The following is a 26,673-nucleotide window of genomic DNA, read 5'->3' on the forward strand; positions in this document are numbered from 1 at the left end:
TTTTATGGGCAAAGTCCTGGCAAAGTCCTGGTCCTAAAGGTGGATGTGTTGCCGTCTCTTTTGTATGTGGCATACATCTACCCATTGCCGGCTTGTCTGAGGAGGCCTCTAGTGAGGCTTGTGTTTCAGTTTATGTGGAGTGGCAGGTGCGAGTGGGTCGCCAGGGCACGCATGATCTGTCCCATCGGGGAGGGAGGTAGGGGGGTACCACATTTCCCCCTCAAGCTGGACGCCATTTTTGTTTCTTTCTTGTTGACGGAGCTTGCTCGTCCGGTTATACACCCGTCCGGTTACCTCCTGCGGGTGTTCTTCTCGTATAAGGCGAGAAGCGTAATGGTGTGGTCTAACGCGGGTCCTCGGGCGGAACAGCTGCCGTGGCATTTTGGCCATGCGGCCAAGTGGCTGCGTGCGCACCCCGAGGTTGAAGTTGCCCGAGTAGGTTTAGACCACAGGCACCTGTACGAGGAGGTCAGGCAGGCAGGGAGTCCTGCGCCTGTAGCGGGCATCTCGTCAGTGGTCTGGGAGGGAGTGCAGGCGCGGGGCCTGGACAATAGGCTCAAGGACCTGAATTGGTTGGGCCTCCATAAGTGCTTGCCGGTACGTGCCATCTTGTACCGGTATAGTTTGGTGCAATCCCCCACCTGTCCAAGATCCTCTTGTGGCAGGGAGGAGACTGTGCGCCATGCCTTTTGGGACTGTGCCTTTGCCGGACTAGTCTGGGCTAGGGCACGGGTAATGCTAGGTGTGGTTAGGAGTGATTTTGTTTTGACATGGGCTAGGCTAGAGAGAGGCGTAGGGAGAGCAAAGGGAACGGATAGGGACAGGTTTCTGCTCTGGCTTCTCATGAGTCTCTTTAAAAAGGGACTGTGGGAAGCCAGGCAGAATTTAGTCAAGACAGGGAGAGATTGGGGGGTGGAAGGGATAGTGAGAAGGGTGGAAGGTGATTTGAGGGGGAAGATGAAGAGGGAGGAGAGGAAGTGGGGGAAGCATGCGGCACGGGAGAGGTGGAAAGGGGGTTTAGGGCTGGGAGTGTTAGAGTGAGTTTGGTAAGGGGATAGATTAGGGAAGGGGAGATAGGGAAAGGGTTAGGTATTGGTTAGGTATGACGGGGAGGGACGATGCTCCCCTGAGGTTTGTTTTTGTTTGATGTTTTTGTAAATACAATTAATTAAGAATGAATGAGAATTATGATTTTGTAATAGTATGAATGGTATTGATTGTAATAAATTATTTTAACCACCTTTTTGGTTTAAAGATGTTTTCATTTCAGGTTGAAGCTTCTTTCTGAAGAGAGCTTATTTTTTCAAAAAAAAATGAATCAATACAAGCAAACCTGGTCGGTTCCGGGGATTGGTATGGCAAATACCTTAAGATTTTCATGGACTGAAAAGGAGATGGAACCGTGGAGTAGGGAAACTTTTGGAAGGACCATTTTGATGGGATGCCTCAGGATAGAGGTGAAGGAAGTGCTCTGCCTTCAAGGGAACCCGAATGAGAAGGCTTTCGATGTGACGTTTCACAAAGAAGAAAAACATGACGAAGTAATGAAGATGGCAAAGGAAGCGGAGAAAACGGGACCCCTGTGCCATTATGCGGTGACCAGCCTGGCGAAGAACAACTTCAGGGTGGTCACCGTAACCATGTACAATCCGCACGTGAAAGATGAAGAGGTGAGGGCCTTTCTGGGGAGGTACATGGACAATGTCTCCTCAGCGAGGTACCTCAGGGACTCCCTGGGTTTCTGGAACGGGAGAAGAGGGTTCCAGGCGTTACTCAGGGAGTCCCCGAAGAGTGTGGATGGCTACCTCCATCCTCCGGCGATGTTCTCCCTGGGGGCTGACAGGGGAACACTCTACTATGCACGTCAGCCCCCGTTCTGCAGGCGTTGTATGGCCTACGGCCATATCCTGGCCTCGTGCAGCGCCAAGAAATGTCGTTTTTGTGGGTCGGAAGAGCACGAGGCCAAGGAGTGTGACGAGCCCAAGGCTTGCCACGGGTGTGGCTCAAGAGCACACCTGTGGCGTGATTGCCCGGCTCGTCACAGGTCATACGCGTCTGCAGCTGGGGGGGGAGCGGGGGATGGGGGGAGGAAAGAAAGGACGCGTGCGGATTGCATGGATGGCACAGGGGAAAAGACGGCGCAGGAAGAAGAAGGGAAGAAGGATGAGGTGGGAAGAAAGAGGCGAGGAGAAGAAAAGAAGGAAAAGAAGGAGAGATTAAAAAGAAGGTGGAAGAACGTGGAGGAGCAGAGAAGAGGGAGAAGGGGACAGTGGTACGAGAAGGAGTGGAAGAGGGAACGGGGACAGTGACGGAGAAGGAGGGAGGAGTGGATGTGGGAGGGGAGGGGGTGGGAGGGGGGGGGGGAGATGGGGGGAAGGAGTGGGGGGACAGCCTGCCAGGCTTCCTCGAGGTCGAAATGAGGGATTTGGTGGAGGGGTTAGTGGGGATGGGACGTTGTGTCTCCCCGCTACCTCCTTCACCAAAGAAGAAAGGGATAAAGAGGGGGAGCTTGGCAGGAAGTGAGAGGGAGGGGGGTGTGGAGGGGGAGGGGGGGGTTAAGAGAGTGGCGGGGGGGGGAGGGGAGGGTAATTTGTCCTCCCGGTTTGCCTCAGCCCCTTGCATTTTAGTGGATGACTCCAGTGAGGGGTCGGTGGGTTGTTTGCTAGAGGGATCCCAACTCCTGTTTGGGGAGATGGGGTCCCCTATATGCAGCCCCGAGGCAAACAGGGAGGGGGGGATGGTGGGTGGGGAGGGAGGACCCAACACACTGCCTGGATCATGGGTTGGGATGGAGGACGGGGGGGCGTCAGGAGAGGAGAGGACGTCCCCGCCGGTGGAGATGGACCAGGGGAGCATCGGGTGAGTCTCCTGGTTTTTCTTTGGGTTTTGGGGTTTTTATTTGTTGTAAATATTTAAATGAATAGTTCTGTTTCTTTTTTTAGTCTAAATGTTAGGGGGTTAAGGGATAATGTTAAAAGGAGGGCGGTTTTTTGTTATTTAGAGGGTGTGGGGTTTGATTTCTGTTTTTTACAGGAGGCTCACCTGAGGGATGGTGGGGATGTGTGTAGATTTAAGAGGGAGTGGGATAAGGGGGAATCTTTTTGGGGCATAGGAGGGGTGCACTCAACAGGAGTAGGGATTTTGTGTGGGCATAGAGAGGTTAAAATAGAGAACACTTTTGTAATAATGCAGGGTAGAGTTTTGGGGATAGATGTTAAGTTTAGAGAAGCTAGATATAGGTTAATTGGGGTGTATGGGCCACAGGTGGCGGCAGACAGGAGGGAGATGGTGGACTGTCTGGCGCCCCTGTGTGTTACAAACAGGCACTTGGTGATAGGAGGAGACTTTAATATAGATTTAGGGTTAGGCGGTGATAGCAGTGCAGGTGCCATCTCTGGGCTAATGGCTTGCCATGGTCTGGTTGATGGTGGCCTGCACACTACTCCGGCAATGGTCGGTCCTACATGGCGCAACTCCAGGGGGGTTGCGCGGAGGCTCGACTACATTTTTGTATCCAGGTCTTTGGGTCAGTTGTCTGGGCGGCTGTTGCCTGTTTTCTTCACGGATCACGACGGGGTGTTCCTGCAGGTGGGGTCGCCAGTCTGCCTCTTCGGTAGGGGGTACTGGAAGTTAGATCGGGATATACTGGAGGAGCAGGCTTTCGTTGATGCATTTTTTTGTTTCTTTCGGAGGCTTGACGGCCTCCGGTCCATGTGCGAGGGGGTGTTAGAGTGGTGGGATTTAGTCAAGGGGAGGATAAGGGCTTTTATAATAGGATATTGTAGAAGGAAAAAAAGGGAGGAAAGGAGGGAGGTGGATCGTATCCAAAGGTTAATTGAACTCGAGTACGAGGCAGGCAACCTCGGCGGGTCGATTGACTGGGAGAGATTCGCAGCCCTAAAGGCGCAGCTCAGGGAGCTGCAGGAGCAGAAGGCTCGAGCTTTCCTGGAGCGTGCGCATAGTGGCTTTCTAGAACATAATGAGACTTGTTCCGCTATGTTCTTTAAGTCGGTTAGGGCCAGACAGAGTAGGAAGGTAATGAAGGGAGTTAGGGAAGAAAATGGTAGTATAGTAAGTAAACCAGAGGAAATGGTCAGGGTGACAACTGATCATTTCCAAGGTTTATTTAAGGAAAGGGAAATAGATGTAGAGCAGGGAAACGTGTTTTTAGAACACTTGTCCCGGCGGTTGCCAGAGGACATTAGAGACGTGATGGAGGCCCAGATCTCACTAGAAGAGGTTGAGAGCGCTCTTAGGAGGATGGGAAAAGGGAAGGTGCCTGGGATGGATGGGCTGCCGGCTGAGTTTTACCTCAAGTTTTGGGGTATACTTGGACCAGTGGTTCTCGAAGTCTTGAAGGCCATCCTTGAGACGGGGGTCCCGGGGGGATCAATGGCTGTTGGTGTGCTGTCACTTCTTTATAAGAAGGGGGAAGCAACTGACCTTGGCAACTGGCGGCCATTGACCATGCTGTGCGTAGATTACAAGATTCTTGCAAAGGTTTTAGCAGACCGGTTGCGCACAGCCCTTCCCTACGTCGTCCACGAGGATCAGACGTGCGGGGTAGAGGGCCGCTCTATAAGATGGAACCTACAGTTGATCAGGGATTCCATCGCTTGGGTTGAAGATAGAGGGCTGCCTTTAATGGTAGCAGCGCTAGATCAGGCGAAAGCTTTTGATCGCGTGAATAGATCTTTTCTATTCAGGGTGTTAGGTAGATTAGGATTTGGGGAGAAGTTTATAGGATGGATCCGTACTTTATATGTCGGAGCGGGGTGTCGAGTTAGTGTAAATAGTCACTTAGGTGACGTTTTTGACCTCTCGTCTGGGGTCAGGCAGGGATGCCCACTCTCGGCTCTCCTCTTCGTTCTGTACATGGAGCCTCTGGGGGCTGCCATTAGGGCAGACACAGGGGTGGAAGGCTTGTTGATCCCTGGAAGCGGTGGGCTGCGTGTTAAGATGACGCAGTACGCCGACGACACTTCCTTGCTGTTGTGCAAGGACTCGTGCCTGACAAGGTCCCTTGCCATCTTTGGGGATTTCACCCGAGCGTCGGGAGCAGTTCTGAACCATGCAAAGTCTTCCGTCAAGTTTTTCGGAAGATGGCGCGGTAGAACGGATGTGCCTGGGGGGTTATCTCTCTGTGAAGGGGCCCTGAGGATTCTCGGGGTTCATTTTGAGACCTCCGGCTCAGCGACGCTAAACTGGAACATGCGTATCGCAGTGGTACAGAGGAAGCTAGCAATGTGGAAGGCTAGGTATTTGTCTTTTATGGGCAAAGTCCTGGTCCTAAAGGTGGATGTGTTGCCGTCTCTTTTGTATGTGGCATACATCTACCCATTGCCGGCTTGTCTGAGGAGGCCTCTAGTGAGGCTTGTGTTTCAGTTTATGTGGAGTGGCAGGTGCGAGTGGGTCGCCAGGGCACGCATGATCTGTCCCATCGGGGAGGGAGGTAGGGGGGTACCACATTTCCCCCTCAAGCTGGACGCCATTTTTGTTTCTTTCTTGTTGACGGAGCTTGCTCGTCCGGTTATACACCCGTCCGGTTACCTCCTGCGGGTGTTCTTCTCGTATAAGGCGAGAAGCGTAATGGTGTGGTCTAACGCGGGTCCTCGGGCGGAACAGCTGCCGTGGCATTTTGGCCATGCGGCCAAGTGGCTGCGTGCGCACCCCGAGGTTGAAGTTGCCCGAGTAGGTTTAGACCACAGGCACCTGTACGAGGAGGTCAGGCAGGCAGGGAGTCCTGCGCCTGTAGCGGGCATCTCGTCAGTGGTCTGGGAGGGAGTGCAGGCGCGGGGCCTGGACAATAGGCTCAAGGACCTGAATTGGTTGGGCCTCCATAAGTGCTTGCCGGTACGTGCCATCTTGTACCGGTATAGTTTGGTGCAATCCCCCACCTGTCCAAGATCCTCTTGTGGCAGGGAGGAGACTGTGCGCCATGCCTTTTGGGACTGTGCCTTTGCCGGACTAGTCTGGGCTAGGGCACGGGTAATGCTAGGTGTGGTTAGGAGTGATTTTGTTTTGACATGGGCTAGGCTAGAGAGAGGCGTAGGGAGAGCAAAGGGAACGGATAGGGACAGGTTTCTGCTCTGGCTTCTCATGAGTCTCTTTAAAAAGGGACTGTGGGAAGCCAGGCAGAATTTAGTCAAGACAGGGAGAGATTGGGGGGTGGAAGGGATAGTGAGAAGGGTGGAAGGTGATTTGAGGGGGAAGATGAAGAGGGAGGAGAGGAAGTGGGGGAAGCATGCGGCACGGGAGAGGTGGAAAGGGGGTAGGGCTGGGAGTGTTAGAGTGAGTTTGGTAAGGGGATAGATTAGGGAAGGGGAGATAGGGAAAGGGTTAGGTATTGGTTAGGTATGACGGGGAGGGACGATGCTCCCCTGAGGTTTGTTTTTGTTTAATGTTTTTGTAAATACAATTAATTAAGAATGAATGAGAATTATGATTTTGTAATAGTATGAATGGTATTGATTGTAATAAATTATTTTAACCACCGTTTTGGTTAAAGATGTTTTCATTTCAGGTTGAAGCTTCTTTCTGAAGAGAGCTTTTTTTTGAAGAAGAAAAATGAATACAAACAAGCAAACCTGGTCGGTTCCGGGGATTGGTATAGCAAATACCGTAAGATTTTCATGGACTGAAAAGGAGATGGAACCTTGGGGCAGGGAAACTTTTGGAAGGACCATATTGATGGGATGCCTCAGGATAGAGGTGAAGGAAGTACTCTGCCTTCAAGGCAACCCAAATGAAAAGGGTTTTGATGTGATGTTTCACAAGCAAGAGAAACATGATGATGTATTGAAGATGGCAAAGGAAGCGGAAAGAAAAGGACCCCTGTGCGATTATGCGGTGACCAGCCAGGCAAAGAACAACTTCAGGGTGGTCACCGTAACCATGTACAATCCGCACGTGAAGGATGAAGAAGTGAGGGCCTTTCTGGGGAGATACATGGACAATGTCTCCTCAGCGAGGTACCTCAGGGACTCCCTGGGTTTCTGGAACGGGAGGAGAGTGTTCCAGGCGTTACTCAGGGAGTCCCCGAAGAGTGTGGATGGCTACATCCATCCTCCGGCGATGTTCTCCCTGGGGGCTGACAGGGGAACACTCTACTATGCACGTCAGCCCCCGTTCTGCAGGCGTTGTATGGCCTACGGCCAAGGCTTGCCACGGGTGTGGCTCAAGAGCACACCTGTGGCGTGATTGCCCGGCTCGTCACAGGTCATACGCGTCTGCAGCTGGGGGGGGAGCGGGGGATGGGGGGAGGAAAGAAAGGACGCGTGCGGATTGCATGGATGGCACAGGGGAAAAGACGGTGCAGGAAGAAGATGGGAAGAAGGATGAGGTGGGAAGAAAGAGGCGAGGAGAAAAAAAATAATGGAACAGAAGGAGAGAAGAAAAAGGGGACGGAAGAAGGTTGAGGAGCTAAGAAGAGGGAGAAGGGGACAGTGGTACGAGAAGGAGTGGAAGAGGGAACGGGGACAGTGACGGAGAAGGTGGGAGGAGTGGAGGTGGGAGGCGAGGGGGTGGGAGGGGGGGGAGATGGGGGGAAGGAGTGGGGGGACAGCCTGCCAGGCTTCCTCGAGGTCGAAATGAGGGATTTGGTGGAGGGGTTAGTGGGGATGGGACGTTGTGTCTCCCCGCTACCTCCTTCACCAAAGAAGAAAGGGATAAAGAGGGGGAGCTTGGCAGGAAGTGAGAGGGAGGGGGGTGTGGAGGGGGAGGGGGGGGTTAAGAGAGTGGCGGGGGGGGGAGGGGAGGGTAATTTGTCCTCCCGGTTTGCCTCAGCCCCTTGCATTTTAGTGGATGACTCCAGTGAGGGGTCGGTGGGTTGTTTGCTAGAGGGATCCCAACTCCTGTTTGGGGAGATGGGGTCCCCTATATGCAGCCCCGAGGCAAACAGGGAGGGGGGGATGGTGGGTGGGGAGGGAGGACCCAACACACTGCCTGGATCATGGGTTGGGATGGAGGACGGGGGGCGTCAGGAGAGGAGAGGACGTCCCCGCCGGTGGAGATGGACCAGGGGAGCATCGGGTGAGTCTCCTGGTTTTTCTTTGGGTTTTGGGTTTTTTATTTGTTGTAAATAATTAAATGAATAGTTCTGTTTCTTTTTTTAGTCTAAATGTTAGGGGGTTAAGGGATAATGTTAAAAGGAGGGCGGTTTTTTGTTATTTAGAGGGTGTGGGGTTTGATTTCTGTTTTTTACAGGAGGCTCACCTGAGGGATGGTGGGGATGTGTGTAGATTTAAGAGGGAGTGGGATAAGGGGGAATCTTTTTGGGGCATAGGAGGGGTGCACTCAACAGGAGTAGGGATTTTGTGTGGGCATAGAGAGGTTAAAATAGAGAACACTTTTGTAATAATGCAGGGTAGAGTTTTGGGGATAGATGTTAAGTTTAGAGAAGCTAGATATAGGTTAATTGGGGTGTATGGGCCACAGGTGGCGGCAGACAGGAGGGAGATGGTGGACTGTCTGGCGCCCCTGTGTGTTACAAACAGGCACTTGGTGATAGGAGGAGACTTTAATATAGATTTAGGGTTAGGCGGTGATAGCAGTGCAGGTGCCATCTCTGGGCTAATGGCTTGCCATGGTCTGGTTGATGGTGGCCTGCACACTACTCCGGCAATGGTCGGTCCTACATGGCGCAACTCCAGGGGGGTTGCGCGGAGGCTCGACTACATTTTTGTATCCAGGTCTTTGGGTCAGTTGTCTGGGCGGCTGTTGCCTGTTTTCTTCACGGATCACGACGGGGTGTTCCTGCAGGTGGGGTCGCCAGTCTGCCTCTTCGGTAGGGGGTACTGGAAGTTAGATCGGGATATACTGGAGGAGCAGGCTTTCGTTGACGCATTTTTTTGTTTCTTTCGGAGGCTTGACGGCCTCCGGTCCATGTGCGAGGGGGTGTTAGAGTGGTGGGATTTAGTCAAGGGGAGGATAAGGGCTTTTATAATAGGATATTGTAGAAGGAAAAAAAGGGAGGAAAGGAGGGAGGTGGATCGTATCCAAAGGTTAATTGAACTCGAGTACGAGGCAGGCAACCTCGGCGGGTCGATTGACTGGGAGAGATTCGCAGCCCTAAAGGCGCAGCTCAGGGAGCTGCAGGAGCAGAAGGCTCGAGCTTTCCTGGAGCGTGCGCATAGTGGCTTTCTAGAACATAATGAGACTTGTTCCGCTATGTTCTTTAAGTCGGTTAGGGCCAGACAGAGTAGGAAGGTAATGAAGGGAGTTAGGGAAGAAAATGGTAGTATAGTAAGTAAACCAGAGGAAATGGTCAGGGTGACAACTGATCATTTCCAAGGTTTATTTAAGGAAAGGGAAATAGATGTAGAGCAGGGAAACGTGTTTTTAGAACACTTGTCCCGGCGGTTGCCAGAGGACATTAGAGACGTGATGGAGGCCCAGATCTCACTAGAAGAGGTTGAGAGCGCTCTTAGGAGGATGGGAAAAGGGAAGGTGCCTGGGATGGATGGGCTGCCGGCTGAGTTTTACCTCAAGTTTTGGGGTATACTTGGACCAGTGGTTCTCGAAGTCTTGAAGGCCATCCTTGAGACGGGGGTCCCGGGGGGATCAATGGCTGTTGGTGTGCTGTCACTTCTTTATAAGAAGGGGGAAGCAACTGACCTTGGCAACTGGCGGCCATTGACCATGCTGTGCGTAGATTACAAGATTCTTGCAAAGGTTTTAGCAGACCGGTTGCGCACAGCCCTTCCCTACGTCGTCCACGAGGATCAGACGTGCGGGGTAGAGGGCCGCTCTATAAGATGGAACCTACAGTTGATCAGGGATTCCATCGCTTGGGTTGAAGATAGAGGGCTGCCTTTAATGGTAGCAGCGCTAGATCAGGCGAAAGCTTTTGATCGCGTGAATAGATCTTTTCTATTCAGGGTGTTAGGTAGATTAGGATTTGGGGAGAAGTTTATAGGATGGATCCGTACTTTATATGTCGGAGCGGGGTGTCGAGTTAGTGTAAATAGTCACTTAGGTGACGTTTTTGACCTCTCGTCTGGGGTCAGGCAGGGATGCCCACTCTCGGCTCTCCTCTTCGTTCTGTACATGGAGCCTCTGGGGGCTGCCATTAGGGCAGACACAGGGGTGGAAGGCTTGTTGATCCCTGGAAGCGGTGGGCTGCGTGTTAAGATGACGCAGTACGCCGACGACACTTCCTTGCTGTTGTGCAAGGACTCGTGCCTGACAAGGTCCCTTGCCATCTTTGGGGATTTCACCCGAGCGTCGGGAGCGGTTCTGAACCATGCAAAGTCTTCCGTCAAGTTTTTCGGAAGATGGCGCGGTAGAACGGATGTGCCTGGGGGGTTATCTCTCTGTGAAGGGGCCCTGAGGATTCTCGGGGTTCATTTTGAGACCTCCGGCTCAGCGACGCTAAACTGGAACATGCGTATCGCAGTGGTACAGAGGAAGCTAGCAATGTGGAAGGCTAGGTATTTGTCTTTTATGGGCAAAGTCCTGGTCCTAAAGGTGGATGTGTTGCCGTCTCTTTTGTATGTGGCATACATCTATCCATTGCCGGCTTGTCTGAGGAGGCCTCTAGTGAGGCTTGTGTTTCAGTTTATGTGGAGTGGCAGGTGCGAGTGGGTCGCCAGGGCACGCATGATCTGTCCCATCGGGGAGGGAGGTAGGGGGGTACCACATTTCCCCCTCAAGCTGGACGCCATTTTTGTTTCTTTCTTGTTGACGGAGCTTGCTCGTCCGGTTATACACCCGTCCGGTTACCTCCTGCGGGTGTTCTTCTCGTATAAGGCGAGAAGCGTAATGGTGTGGTCTAACGCGGGTCCTCGGGCGGAACAGCTGCCGTGGCATTTTGGCCATGCGGCCAAGTGGCTGCGTGCGCACCCCGAGGTTGAAGTTGCCCGAGTAGGTTTAGACCACAGGCACCTGTACGAGGAGGTCAGGCAGGCAGGGAGTCCTGCGCCTGTAGCGGGCATCTCGTCAGTGGTCTGGGAGGGAGTGCAGGCGCGGGGCCTGGACAATAGGCTCAAGGACCTGAATTGGTTGGGCCTCCATAAGTGCTTGCCGGTACGTGCCATCTTGTACCGGTATAGTTTGGTGCAATCCCCCACCTGTCCAAGATCCTCTTGTGGCAGGGAGGAGACTGTGCGCCATGCCTTTTGGGACTGTGCCTTTGCCGGACTAGTCTGGGCTAGGGCACGGGTAATGCTAGGTGTGGTTAGGAGTGATTTTGTTTTGACATGGGCTAGGCTAGAGAGAGGCGTAGGGAGAGCAAAGGGAACGGATAGGGACAGGTTTCTGCTCTGGCTTCTCATGAGTCTCTTTAAAAAGGGACTGTGGGAAGCCAGGCAGAATTTAGTCAAGACAGGGAGAGATTGGGGGGTGGAAGGGATAGTGAGAAGGGTGGAAGGTGATTTGAGGGGGAAGATGAAGAGGGAGGAGAGGAAGTGGGGGAAGCATGCGGCACGGGAGAGGTGGAAAGGGGGTTTAGGGCTGGGAGTGTTAGAGTGAGTTTGGTAAGGGGATAGATTAGGGAAGGGGAGATAGGGAAAGGGTTAGGTATTGGTTAGGTATGACGGGGAGGGACGATGCTCCCCAGAGGTTTGTTTTTGTTTGATGGTTTTGTAAATACAATTAATTAAGAATGAATGAGAATTATGATTTTGTAATAGTATGAATGGTATTGATTGTAATAAATTATTTTAACCACCTTTTTGGTTTGCTTCCTGTCTGTAAGTTTGGTGTGGGTTTTTCTTTTGTTTCCCTCTTCTTGGGCAGATTTAGTGGGTCTCATGGTGGGTGTCTTATGTCCCAGTTGTTGTTACTAGTCAACTTCCAGTGGACACCCCCATAGTGTCTTTCAGAGCCCCTCCTAAAAAACAAGCTAATATTTTGGGTTGGATATTCCATCCAATTAATATTTCAATCAATGGAATTTCCTTAATGTTCATTAGTCTTTCAGTTGTTAATCTTCTGTTTGTTGTGTACTAAATACTTTTGTTTATTTTGGTTTTTTTCCTGTGAATCCATTGTGTTGCATCCATGTCTGAAATGTGCTGTATAAATAAAGCTTGATTTGATTTCAACAAATGAACCCAATGACTGACCAATCATCAGACTCTTGGTCCCTCTTAGTATGAAAAACAGTATCAATCCCACTTTTCCAGCCTGCTGAAGGCGTGGTGGCGTGATAAACACCACCCCCGGCTCTACCAGGGGCTTGAGGTGGTCTCCCACAGCTCTGCTTATGTCATGTTCTGTGGCCTTGCCGTTCCATTTATTGACTGCCCCTGCAACACAGAAACACATTTAGTCATATTATATAAAACACTCAAAGTAATGGATATGGAGCATCTACAGCCTCAGTTACACCTGGCACCTAAATGTGACTTCTGTCATCTGATCACTCCAAACTGCATTAGGTTCAGATCTACCAGGATGGGCCTTTGACAGTCTGGATGCAGTCAGGCCACTGAATATAAACAAGCAACGTAAAGAGGTGGGGTGAATGAGTGGGGAAAAGTACATTCTACACAAATGACCATAATAGCAAAGAACAAATGTGTGTGCCTGAGGGGAAATTAACTTTCATACAGCCAAAAGGGGTGGGAAATTACACCAATATCAGTGGTCAATTTGCACTAACGTAAATAAACATGGATGATGGAACATATTACCTTTTGCTTACGTGATGAACCGCCAAGGGGACATAAATATTTACCATCTGTGACCGCTCACCTCTGGCTGTAGAAGTGTTCTTCCTAACCAGTCCCTCAACAGCTCTCTGACTGAGCTCCACCCTCACTGGGTCTTCAGAGGAGAGGAAGGCTGAGGAGGGATGGAAGGATGAATGGATCAGTCAGTCAATAAAGTGTAGAGCTGCTGTCTGACAAAATCACTATTTTAGTAGTTCATTAAAGGAAATAAGGCTTTATGACTGCTGAACTGCTTCAACTGGAGTTGTTCTCAGATCCCCTAAGAACCGCAGGGTTCTTGGTCAATGAAAAAGCCCCAAAAGGTTCTTCAAAGAACTTGTTAGAAGGTGGGTTCATCGAGGAACCTCCGTTGTTGCTGGACTTTTTCCGGGAACTTCGCAATTACAACTGAAAACGACGGTGACAAGTTTGGATTCGACAACAAGTTAAAAAGGTTAAGTTGGGTTGATGTTTGGCTCTGAATATGTCTAGAAATAATAATTATAATAATATAACATATTAATAATGAATAACGAAGACAATGATGGTTTTCTGTGAATATCTTTCGTAACGTTACTATAGTTAATTACCGTAAATATTAGAAAGCCGGGTTTGACCGTCGGCGTTGTATGAGCTACAGTACAGTACCGTTATCTAGCTAGATAACGTTGTGTCCTAACTAGGCACAACAAGGTTTGGATGATTTCCCTCAACTATATTTGTTCCCATATATTGTATATATTTTCCATAAAGCCAACATGGCTTTACACTCTCATTAACGTAAGTTTCCAATCTAGAGCAGTTCTCAGTTTTGTGATAATGAACTAGCAAACGTTAACTAACTAAGTAAGGACGGTGACCTGTCCAGACGAGATGTACAACGAACTGAATCGTCAATGGAGGTATTTCTCTTTATATAGCCTGCTACAGCCAGCAACACTATTAACTCACAAGGGGGCATAACGTTACATGTACAATACTATCCCATTTTAGAAACGTTACATGTACAATACTATCCCATTTTGGAAACGTTACATGTCCGCGTTAATTATCTTTTCAGAACTTCTCAGAAATTAATCAAGTCCATGGAATGGATATAGACAAAAAGAGAATTCAATTACTAGCAGAGGTAGAGAGGCGAGGCAGGGGTGAGGACATCATCCTGCTATTTTGACAGTCCCTGAAGGAAAATACAGAAGAGGGATTTGCTCTTATTCCTTCCCTTTCTCTAATGTATTTTGTAATAAAATTAGCAAGTGTAGTAAGATCAATGCTTTACTAGGACTGGAGACCACAGCAGCGATTCTGCTCTTGCCCTACCTCTTCAAAGAGGACCCGAGTGGCCTTTATGTCCGTGCCATGGTATGCTTATGCACCATTCATCTGTTTCTTCATAAACATAGGTGTGCACGCTTATATAAAACTACAGCTGAACATTTGTTATGGTCTTTGTTAATTGTATGTGTATTAATCTTTTCTTACTTTTGTTGACACAGATTTCCCCGCTCTTCACTCCTTTACTGCACATCGGCGGAAATCCATTTCACCATGAGAGTGAAATCCCGCTGGCCTTTGATGGGGAGAACATCCACGCCCTCGAGGACGTCTCCATGGGACTTGGGGCTCTGCTTCGGCTGTATTTTTTTTTAAATTTCCCTTAAATTTCCCAAAAATGTCAGAAAAACACTTATGTTGTTAAGTTACTGTGTTCTGGGGATAGGAGAAGTTGGGGTGAAGTTACCAGGGCCGGTCATAAAGATGGCAAACTTCCTAACATAACTAGGTGAATATGATATACACACTAAAGCTGAAAATTCTGCATTTATTACCAAGTCTACCATGTTGTTAGTTTACCTATGATTCATTTTTAATGTATGTTGTTTTTATTGTACATCATCATTTAAAAAAAATGTTGTTGGGTAAATTGTTTTGTAAATATTAATTCACATTTGTTGTGCCACTAAATAAACAATGAATTATTTAAGTCAATATTGTCAATATTATTATAATATGTTTTTATAATGGAGGGAAGGTGGACAGGGAGTTAAAAAATGAACCCCAAAGGTTCTTTGAGGAACCATGATAAGGGGTTCTTCAAATGACATATAGGGGTTCCCACAAAAGGTTCTTCAAATAACTTTTTCAGCTTTTTGTCTGAAAGTTATTTTCTCAACTGCGATACCAACTCCAGTCAGCAGATGGCGATGTGTGTCTTTCAGGTGATTCTGCCACTGTGACGTATAATCTAGTGGATGGGACGCTCCTTCAACATCAACAGTTAGTCAGACACTTTGGTTCACTCAAACTTGATGGAAAAAAGGTTTATTCAATAAATCTAGCAACTCCTCTCATACTGGGAAGACCCCCACAGGCCTTAAGGGCAGTTTTATTTCAAATGTAGTACCCCGACTGAGAAAATCCTATAAGTGTTTTGTAGTGGACACACTCCCATCAGTTTCTGAGACAACTGCACAGACTTTGCAGACTGTTTAATAATGCTTAAACCTCATCTTTATCAAATTATCCATTAAAGATACCAACTTAAAACCTACGTTTGTCTACATACGGGTTGCTTAAATTATATCTAATTATATTCCGAGTTTTACTTTATCAAATCTCTAGTAATCATTAAACACACATACAATTCATCATATGTTCATATATTCACAGAATCCATATAAAAATAAATTCTTAGCTACTCACGAAAACCATTCAATTTGTTTTTTCAAGGACTCTCCATAGCTAAGAAGCAACTCTCCAAACATACTCCCAGCAGAATAAAAAAATAAACTTTTGTTTCCCAGACAATGACCACGGGATCCTCAACTGTTCTCTAAACCTCCCAGAGACCACGGCAAAATCAAGCCTCCCAGGAACAAGAGACCTTCCGCTGCTTTCTAAAATATCATCCCGTTTATTATCCAAATTTCAATAATCTGAGTAATCATATTTCTATATGTTACTATCCAAACGTCAGATTAAGACTCATTTCCACATTCACACAACTCTCATATCAGTCACACAATGCTATTCCCAAACATACCTAATCAATTAGTTTTTCAACAATATTTTTACCTGCAGGAATATTTTCACAATTCTATCTCATGGTTAGTTCCTAGAATAATGCAACTCATACATTTATACTCAGAGCCTCCTGACTGGGCCCTGTTTACACCCCCACACAGGAGTACACACTCAGGTCCTGACTCGGCCCTGTTTACGCCTCCAAGGTGCCCCCTCGCATAGGAATACACACTCCGAGCCTCCTGACTGGGCTCTGTTTACACCCCCACACAGGAGTACACACTCAGGTCCTGACTCGGCCCGGTTTACGCCTCCAAGGTGCCCCCTCACACAGGAATATACACTCAAGAGCCTACGAGGATATTCTAAAAACTCACTTTAAAAAAAACTAGGTGTATAGAATCTGCTCGCTGCCTCAGGTGGGTCCATCTGCTCCGTTCCCGAAGTGTGGTCTCCATGAGATTCCAAGTTTGAGGGATCCCTCAAGGACGATTTACCCAGGTCGTCAGGAGCGGTCACCAAGTCAAGATTCACATTGCCAAATGTGGTTCTAAATTTCTTTAATATCAAATGAGAAACAAACTTATCACACAAGTCAGATGTATTCTTAAACTAAATCTTTATTCACTTATTATTAAGGGAGCAGGTCAATACAACACACACATATAAAGTGAATCAATTGAGTGCTCTACGATAATATTGGCTGGTCAACAAATCACCCCCAGATGATTCGTTGAGAGCCACGAGACAAAAGTACAAAGGTCTTTTATAGCTAAGATACACCCCTTTCAACCTATATGACCAACAGATGTATGGAACGGGCCACAAGGTTAAGATTTGTATGAAAGATACTGTCTGCTGAGAATTATAAGCATCTGCTGTAAAAACAGTACTCTGAGTAGAAACCAGGGTCTGGCCCTGGGGTCATCTCTCCCTGGTAACATATAGAACAGAAACATTAACTCATAATCTGGAATACTGTCTCTTTAGGTTTTAATCACCCAAAAGACATTGTAAATCTCCTGTCAGTGTTTTCTCCCAGAAGCCCATCCTCAGTAGAACACAGACACAATAGTTCTAAGAACCCTCTATTCTGTTGCATAAAACAACCATTTGATACAATAAAAGTACAATAACATAATGTTGCAGTTTTGCTCTCAGTGTCCACTGAAAGTTGACTAGTAACAACAACTGGGACCTAAAACACACCCACCATGAGACCCACTAAATCTGCCCAAGAAGAGGCAAACAAGAGAAAAACCCACAACAAACTTAAAAACAGGAAGCAAACCAAAACGGTAGTGGTTAAAATAATTTATTACAATCAATACCATTCATACTATTACAAAATCATAATTCTCATTCATTCTTAATTAATTGTATTTACAAAAACATCAAACAAAAACAAACCTCAGGGGAGCATCGTCCCTCCCCGTCATACCTAACCAATACCTAACCCTTTCCCTATCTCCCCTTCCCTAATCTATCCCCTTACCAAACTCACTCTAACACTCCCAGCCCTAAACCCCCTTTCCACCTCTCCCGTGCCGCATGCTTCCCCCACTTCCTCTCTTCCCTCTTCATCTTCCCCCTCAAAACACCTTCCACCCTTCTCACTATCCCTTCCACCCCCCAATCTCTCCCTGTCTTGACTAAATTCTGCCTGGCTTCCCACAGTCCCTTTTTAAAGAGACTCATGAGAAGCCAGAGCAGAAGCCTGTCCCTATCCGTTCCCTTTGCTCTCCCTACGCCTCTCTCTAGCCTAGCCCATGTCACAACAAAATCACTCCTAACCACACCTAGCATTACCCGTGCCCTAGCCCAGACTAGTCCGGCAAAGGCACAGTCCCAGAAGGCATGGCGCACAGTCTCCTCCCTGCCACAAGAGGATCTTGGACAGGTGGGGGATTGCACCAAACTATACCGGTACAAGATGGCACGTACCGGCAAGCGCTTATGGAGGCCCAACCAATTCAGGTCCTTGAGCCTATTGTCCAGGCCCCGCGCCTGCACTCCCTCCCAGACCACTGACGAGATGCCCGCTACAGGCGCAGGACTCCCTGCCTGCCTGACCTCCTCATACAGGTGCCTGTGGTCTAAACCTACTCGGGCAACTTCAACCTCGGGGTGCGCACGCAGCCACTTGGCCGCATGGCCAAAATGCCACGGCAGCTGTTCCGCCCGAGGACTCGCGTTAGACCACACCATTACGCTTCTCGCCTTATACGAGAAGAACACCCGCAGGAGGTAACCGGACGGGTGTATAACCGGACGAGCAAGCTCCGTCAACAAGAAAGAAACAAAAATGGCGTCCAGCTTGAGGGGGAAATGTGGTACCCCCCTACCTCCCTCCCCGATGGGACAGATCATGCGTGCCCTGGCGACCCACTCGCACCTGCCACTCCACATAAACTGAAACACAAGCCTCACTAGAGGCCTCCTCAGACAAGCCGGCAATGGGTAGATGTATGCCACATACAAAAGAGACGGCAACACATCCACCTTTAGGACCAGGACTTTGCCCATAAAAGACAAATACCTAGCCTTCCACATTGCTAGCTTCCTCTGTACCACTGCGATACGCATGTTCCAGTTTAGCGTCGCTGAGCCGGAGGTCTCAAAATGAACCCCGAGAATCCTCAGGGCCCCTTCACAGAGAGATAACCCCCCAGGCACATCCGTTCTACCGCGCCATCTTCCGAAAAACTTGACGGAAGACTTTGCATGGTTCAGAACTGCTCCCGACGCTCGGGTGAAATCCCCAAAGATGGCAAGGGACCTTGTCAGGCACGAGTCCTTGCACAACAGCAAGGAAGTGTCGTCGGCGTACTGCGTCATCTTAACACGCAGCCCACCGCTTCCAGGGATCAACAAGCCTTCCACCCCTGTGTCTGCCCTAATGGCAGCCCCCAGAGGCTCCATGTACAGAACGAAGAGGAGAGCCGAGAGTGGGCATCCCTGCCTGACCCCAGACGAGAGGTCAAAAACGTCACCTAAGTGACTATTTACACTAACTCGACACCCCGCTCCGACATATAAAGTACGGATCCATCCTATAAACTTCTCCCCAAATCCTAATCTACCTAACACCCTGAATAGAAAAGATCTATTCACGCGATCAAAAGCTTTCGCCTGATCTAGCGCTGCTACCATTAAAGGCAGCCCTCTATCTTCAACCCAAGCGATGGAATCCCTGATCAACTGTAGGTTCCATCTTATAGAGCGGCCCTCTACCCCGCACGTCTGATCCTCGTGGACGACGTAGGGAAGGGCTGTGCGCAACCGGTCTGCTAAAACCTTTGCAAGAATCTTGTAATCTACGCACAGCATGGTCAATGGCCGCCAGTTGCCAAGGTCAGTTGCTTCCCCCTTCTTATAAAGAAGTGACAGCACACCAACAGCCATTGATCCCCCCGGGACACCCGTCTCAAGGATGGCCTTCAAGACTTCGAGGACCACCGGTCCAAGTATACCCCAAAACTTGAGGTAAAACTCAGCCGGCAGGCCATCCATCCCAGGCACCTTCCCTTTACCCATCCTCCTAAGAGCGCTCTCAACCTCTTCTAGTGAGATCTGGGCCTCCATCACGTCTCTAATGTCCTCCGGCAACCGCCGGGACAAGTGTTCTAAAAACACGTTCCCCTGCTCTACATCTATCTCCCTTTCCTTAAATAAACCTCGGAAATGATCAGTTGTCACCCTGACCATTTCCTCTGGTTTACTTACTATACTACCATTTTCTTCCCTAACGCCATGCATTACCTTCCTACTCTGCCTGGCCCTAACCGACTTAAAGAACATAGCGGAACAAGTCTCATTATGTTCTAGAAAGCCACTATGCGCACGCTCCAGGAAAGCTCGAGCCTTCTGCTCCTGCAGCTCCCTGAGCTGCGCCTTTAGGGCTGCGAATCTCTCCCAGTCAATCGACCCGCCGAGGTTGCCTGCCTCGTACTCGAGTTCAATTAACCTTTGGATACGATCCACCTCCCTCCTTTCCTCCCTTTTTTTCCTTCTACAATATCCTATTATAAAAGCCCTTATCCTCCCCTTGACTAAATCCCACCACTCTAACACCCCGTCGCACATGGACCGGAGGCCGTCAAGCCTCCGAAAGAAACAAAAAAATTTGTCAACGAAAGCCTGCTCCTCCAGTATATCCCGATCTAACTTCCAGTACCCCCTACCGAAGAGGCAGACTGGCGACCCCACCTGCAGGAACACCCCGTCGTGATCCGTGAAGAAAACAGGCAACAGCCGCCCAGACAACTGACCCAAAGACCTGGATACAAAAATGTAGTCGAGCCTCCGCGCAACCCCCCTGGAGTTGCGCCATGTAGGACCGACCATTGCCGGAGTAGTGTGCAGGCCACCATCAACCAGACCATGGCAAGCCATTAGCCCAGAGATGGCACCTGCACTGCTATCACCGCCTAACCCTAAATCTATATTAAAGTCTCCTCCTATCACCAAGTGCCTGTTTGTAACACACAGGGGCGCCAGACAGTCCACCATCTCCCTCCTGTCTGCCGCCACCTGTGGCCCATACACCCCAATTAACCTATATCTAGCTTCTCTAAACTTAACATCTATCCCCAAAACTCTACCCTGCATTATTACAAAAGTGTTCTCTATTTTAACCTCTCTATGCCCACACAAAATCCCTACTCCTGTTGAGTGCACCCCTCCTATGCCCCAAAAAGATTCCCCCTTATCCCACTCCCTCTTAAATCTACACACATCCCCACCATCCCTCAGGTGAGCCTCCTGTAAAAAACAGAAATCAAACCCCACACCCTCTAAATAACAAAAAACCGCCCTCCTTTTAACATTATCCCTTAAGCCCCTAACATTTAGACTAAAAAAAGAAACAGAACTATTCATTTAAATATTTACAACAAATAAAAACCCCAAAACCCAAAGAAAAACCAGGAGACTCACCCGATGCTCCCCTGGTCCATCTCCACCGGCGGGGACGTCCTCTCCTCACCTGACGCCCCCCCGTCCTCCATCCCAACCCATGATCCAGGCAGTGTGTTGGGTCCTCCCTCCCCACCCACCATCCCCCCTCCCTGTTTGCCTCGGGGCTGCATATAGGGGACCCCATCTCCCCAAACAGGAGTTGGGATCCCTCTAGCAAACAACCCACCGACCCCTCACTGGAGTCATCCACTAAAATGCAAGGGGCTGAGGCAAACCGGGAGGACAAATTACCCTCCCCTCCCCCCCCCCGCCACTCTCTTAACCCCCCCCTCCCCCTCCACACCCCCCTCCCTCTCACTTCCTGCCAAGCTCCCCCTCTTTATCCCTTTCTTCTTTGGTGAAGGAGGTAGCGGGGAGACACAACGTCCCATCCCCACTAACCCCTCCACCAAATCCCTCATTTCGACCTCGAGGAAGCCTGGCAGGCTGTCCCCCCACTCCTTCCCCCCATCCCCCCCCCCCCCTCCCCTCCCACCTCCACTCCTCCCTCCTTCTCCGTCACTGTCCCCGTTCCCTCTTCCACTCCTTCTCGTACCACTGTCCCCGTTCCCTCTTCCACTCCTTCTCGTACCACTGTCCCCTTCTCCCTCTTCTCAGCTCCTCCACCTTCTTCTTCTTCCGTCCCCTTTTTCTTCTCTCCTTCTGTTCCATTCTTTTCTTCTCCTCGCCTCTTTCTTCTCACCTCATCCTTCTTCCCATCTTCTTCCTGCGCCGTCTTTTCCCCTGTGCCATCCATGCAATCCGCACGCGTCCTTTCTTTCCTCCCCCCATCCCCCGCTCCCCCCCCAGCTGCAGACGCGTATGACCTGTGACGAGCCGGGCAATCACGCCACAGGTGTGCTCTTGAGCCACACCCGTGGCAAGCCTTGGGCTCGTCACACTCCTTGGCCTCGTGCTCTTCCGACCCACAAAAACGACATTTCTTGGCGCTGCACGAGGCCAGGATATGGCCGTAGGCCATACAACGCCTGCAGAACGGGGGCTGACGTGCATAGTAGAGTGTTCCCCTGTCAGCCCCCAGGGAGAACATCGCCGGAGGATGGAGGTAGCCATCCACACTCTTCGGGGACTCCCTGAGTAACGCCTGGAATCCTCTCCTCCCGTTCCAGAAACCCAGGGAGTCCCTGAGGTACCTCGCTGAGGAGACATTGTCCATGTACCTCCCCAGAAAGGCCCTCACCTCTTCATCCTTCACGTGCGGATTGTACATGTTTACGGTGACCACCCTGAAGTTGTTCTTTGCCAGGCTGGTCACCGCATAATGGCACAGGGGTCCTTTTCTTTCCGCTTCCTTTGCCATCTTCAATACATCATCATGTTTCTCTTGCTTGTGAAAAGTCACATCAAAACCCTTTTCATTTGGGTTCCCTTGAAGGCAGAGTACTTCCTTCACCTCTATCCTGAGGCATCCCATCAATATGGTCCTTCCAAAAGTTTTCCTGCCCCAAGGTTCCATCTCCTTTTCAGTCCATGAAAATCTTACGGTATTTGCTATACCAATCCCCGGAACCGACCAGGTTTGCTTGTTTGTATTCATTTTTTTTTTTTTTTGAAGAAAAAAAGCTCTCTTCAGAAAGAAGCTTCAACCTGAAGTGAAAACATCTTAACCAAAACGGTAGTGCAACTAAAGGTTTTGATTTGTCACATCTATCAAGACAACTGGAGCACTGGGCCAGACACTCTTAAATAGAACCTGGACCAGCTCAGGTGAAAAACCTTCTCACTAACGAGATGGACAAGCCAGCACAGGTGTAACACATACTGACTAACGAGGTGACACCAATCAGTGCGTCATGCTACATGCTAACGAGATAGGACCAGGCCTCAGGACAACCTGGCATGATGACTCCTTGCTGTCCCCAGTCCACCTGGCCGTGCTGCTGCTCCAGTTTCAACTGTTCTCCCTGCGGCTATGGAACCCTGACCCGTTCACCGGATGTGCTACCTATCCCAAACCTGCTGTTTTCAACTCTCTAGAGACAACAGGAACAGAAGAGATACTCTTAATGATCGGCTATGAAAAGCCAACTGACATTTACTCCTGAGGTGTTGATCTGTTGCACCCTCGACAACTACTGTGATTATTATTATTTGACCATGCTGGTCATTTATGAACATTTGAACATCTTGGCCATGTTCTGTTATAATCTCCACCCGGCACAGCCAGAAGAGGGCTGGCCACCCCTCATAGCCTGGTTCCTCTCTAGGGTTTTTCCTAGATTATGGCCTTTCTAGGGAGTTTTTACTAGCCACCGTGATTCTACACCTGCATTGCTTGCTGTTTGGGGTTTTAGGATGGGTTTCTGTACAGCACTTTGAGATATCAGCTGATATAAGAAGGGCTTTATAAATAAATTTGATTTGATCCAAACTCTTTTTTTGTTTGTCAATTTTTGTTAAATAACAAATAGTAATTTCAGAGCCTGGATTTTTCCCCTTTAGGCTAATATCCATAACATGTTGATATCAATTCATAAGTGGGCACACGTTTAGGCTTCTACATTGTGAAATCATTACAATACGCCTACTACAATGTTAAAAAATTCTACGTTGTGACATTAATTCATTGAAATCATGAAACAACTACTTCATGTATGTATTTTCTAATATTTGATCAGAGATCATTTATCAGATTATCTCTGGTCACAGCTATGAGATTTCAATCCTGTGTGTTCTCTGGTGTTGAGCCAGAGAGCCAGATTGACTAAAACCTTTTCCACATTGACCACAGCTATAAGATTTCTCTCCTGTGTGTGTTCTCTTGTGCACTGTCAGATCTCCAGATCGACTAAATCTCCTCCCACATTTACCACAGATATAAGGTTTCTCTCCGTGTGTGTTCTCTGGTGTAGAGTCAGGTTGCCACGTGTAGCAAATCTCCTCCTACATTGACCACAGCTATAAGGTTTCTCTCCTGTGTGTGTTCTCTGGTGTCGAGTCAGGTTGCCAGATGTAGCAAATCTCCTCCCACATTGATCACAGCTATAAGATTTCTCTCCTGTGTGTTTTCTCTGGTGTTGAGTCAGGTTGCCAGATGTAGCAAATCTCTTCCCACATTGATCACAGCTATAAGGTTTCTCTCCTGTGTGTGTTCTCTGGTGTTGAGTCAGGTGGCCAGTTGTAGAAAATCTCTTCCCACATTGATCACAGCTATAACGTTTCTTTCTTGTGTGTGTTCTCTGGTGTACTTTCAGAGAGATTAATGTTGTAAAACTCCTCCAACATTGACCACAGCTATAAGATTTATCTCCTGTATGTGTTCTCTGGTGTTGAGTCAGGTTGCCAGATGTAGCAAATCTTCTCCCACATTGATCACAGCTATAAGGTTTCTCTCCTGTGTGTTTTCTCTGGTGTTGAGTCAGGTTGCCAGATATAGCAAATCTCTTCCCACATTGATCACAGCTATAAGGTTTCTCTCCTGTGTGTGTTCTCTGGTGTTTAGTCAGGTGGCCAGTTGTAGAAAATCGCTTCCCACATTGATCACAGCTATAACGTTTCTTTCTTGTGTGTGTTCTCTGGTGTACTTTCAGAGAGATTAATGTTGTAAAACTCCTCCAACATTGACCACAGCTATAAGATTTCTCTCCTGTGTGTGTTCTCTGATGAATTTTAATGCCTGATGATGTGAATCTCTTCCCACAGTCAGAGCAGCAGTGAGATTTCTTCCCTGTGGGTCTCTGCGGGTGTTTATTGAGGTGTTCTGATCTGGAGAGACTCTTCTCTCCCTCTTCAGCATCATGAGGTTGTTGAGGCTCCCCAGAGGATCCACGATAGTCACGTCTCTCTCCTGTGTGAACAACAAAGTCAGACAGATGATTAAAGGCCCACAACAGTGGTAATCCAGTGTAAAAGTTGATGCCAACAGCATAGCCATGATGTTGTACAACAATTGATGTCTGTAATGAATGTTAAAATCTTAAATGAGCAAGAAGTCATATTTTGTCTTGTTTTCACATTAGTAGTGACATCTAAGATTGTAGACTAGAAATAAGTTATTCATGTTGTTGAAACTCTAAGCAGTGTGGTAGAAGACTTTTGGTCTACAATACAGGCCCCTTTGTGTTTTCTAATATTGCGGCACGAGGGCAATTTCATTGCATAAACTCCTCCATGCTAATGAGGAAACCACTAGTTATGGATGTCGTATATCTGGTGTGACAAGAGATGAAAAGAATCTGCCCACTCCATCAAGCAATGGGTACAGCAACACAAGGCATTCACGGGACCTCATGGAACCATGGACCACACCTGCAGAAACTGGACAACAGGGGGAAGCAGAGGAGATACCTATCATAGACTTCTCCCAGCTGACGCTTGACATGCCACCTACGCCGCCTCAAGTGGTAGAAACAACCAGCTGGTATCATTAAGTAGAATCAGCCAACAGTAACACGGAAGCTGCAGAATGGGAGTTAGTAGTGCATGACCTAGATTTAGAATAAGAAGCTTCCTGTTTGACACAGGTCTAAGATGACGAAATAAGCAATCTACAGTCCCCGAGTAAGCACTCAGTGTAAGCAATCTACAGTCCCCGAGTAAGCGGCCGGTGCAAGCAGCAGGGCAGTGTCAGTGTGAAAGTGTGGTTTAGCCACAGCTCCAGAAACTTGAGAACTTCCCCTGTAAAAAGGTATGTAAAGAGAACAGAGATCATAAGAGAGGCATGATCCTCACTGACATATGAGACAGACTTCATATGGAGAATCATCATAGGTAAATTTACTATTGCACTATACGCTTTTTGTTAGACTAGAACAATATTTGAAACACAGGGGTCTTGACACCTCTTGATCACAGACAAAGCGGCAGTCAAACAGTGAGACATCAAGTACAGATGTGATTAGCAATACAAGGACACAGCCAAGTACCGGTTACAATATATTGAGTCCATACACAGAGTTGGAAGTGTATAGAGATATTGGAATTGGGAATCTAGCGTTAGTGCTGTGAGAATACCAATTACAGGAAAGTGACCAGGGGGCGGAGCATTTAAGGTAATTTAACTATTTTTGCTATTTAGTCAATATTGTTAGAAGTGTTAACGCATTTAAAGTTTTGCAATATTATCTGGCATAGCTTAAAGCATTAAGGATTGATTGAGCATTATTGATGTATTAGGAAACTGTAGAACCATTGAATTGTAATAATGTGTATAAAGACAAAAAAACAGAGTGACTTAATAAAAGCTTGAAACTTTGACAACTAGGCCAGATTAACGATCTGGAGAGCAAACGCCTTTAACACTCTCACTGAACAGAAAGTGACCCTGGTTATAGGTTAAAGTGATTGCACTAAAGAATATTTGGGGCGGCAGGGTAGCCTAGTGGTTAGAGCGTTGGACTAGTAACCAAAAGGTTGCAATCCCCAAGCTGACAATCTGTCGTTCTGCCCCTGAACAGGCAGTTAACCCACTGTTCCTAGGCCGTCATTGAAAATAAGAATTTGTTCTTAACTGACTTGCCTAGTAAAATAAAGGTAAAATAAAAAGTAAAAAATATGAATTGTGTGTCAAAATATATACCAATACTAGTTTCCAAGTGACTACTAGCTGACGAGCATAATAACCAATAGAATAAGTTATTAGGTATTGATATATACAGAGGTAAAAGAAACTTGAAGGTAGGGAAATATAGGAGGAATCCATAACACTCAGAATATTTAAATAGGAGTATATCTATCCAAGACCTCATACTAGACCGGAAAATAAGGGAGTGACAACGTGAACGAAGGAACAAATCCAACTCACGCGAAGGGCCATTACGCAGAAATACACCGCAGTAACTAAAATCCTAAAATCCTGCCCAGCCAGAAGACGGGGTAGAGGCATTTGCTGCAGGTATTAGGCAAAAGTCCGCAACTATCATTATGACATCATGGATTAATTCTAGAATATACTATATAGCCTAGAAAACTGGTTAAATTATCATTATGACCTCATGGATGGCCAGTCCTTGTATTCATAGTGTAGTGAATTCAGGGAGAGGCTGTCAAGTCAACACCTTATAACTGTTACGCCAAG

General features: G+C 48.2%; 1 pseudogene; it reads right to left on the bottom strand.

Moving 5' to 3' along the window:
• Window positions 1-23,363: 23,363 nt before the first annotated feature.
• LOC139394537 (zinc finger protein ZFP2-like) lies at window positions 23,364-24,349 on the bottom strand (annotated as a pseudogene).
• Window positions 24,350-26,673: the final 2,324 nt, after the last annotated feature.

This window comes from Oncorhynchus clarkii, unplaced genomic scaffold (genome assembly GCF_045791955.1).
Source record: "Oncorhynchus clarkii lewisi isolate Uvic-CL-2024 unplaced genomic scaffold, UVic_Ocla_1.0 unplaced_contig_391_pilon_pilon, whole genome shotgun sequence".
NCBI classification, from domain to species: domain Eukaryota; kingdom Metazoa; phylum Chordata; class Actinopteri; order Salmoniformes; family Salmonidae; genus Oncorhynchus; species Oncorhynchus clarkii.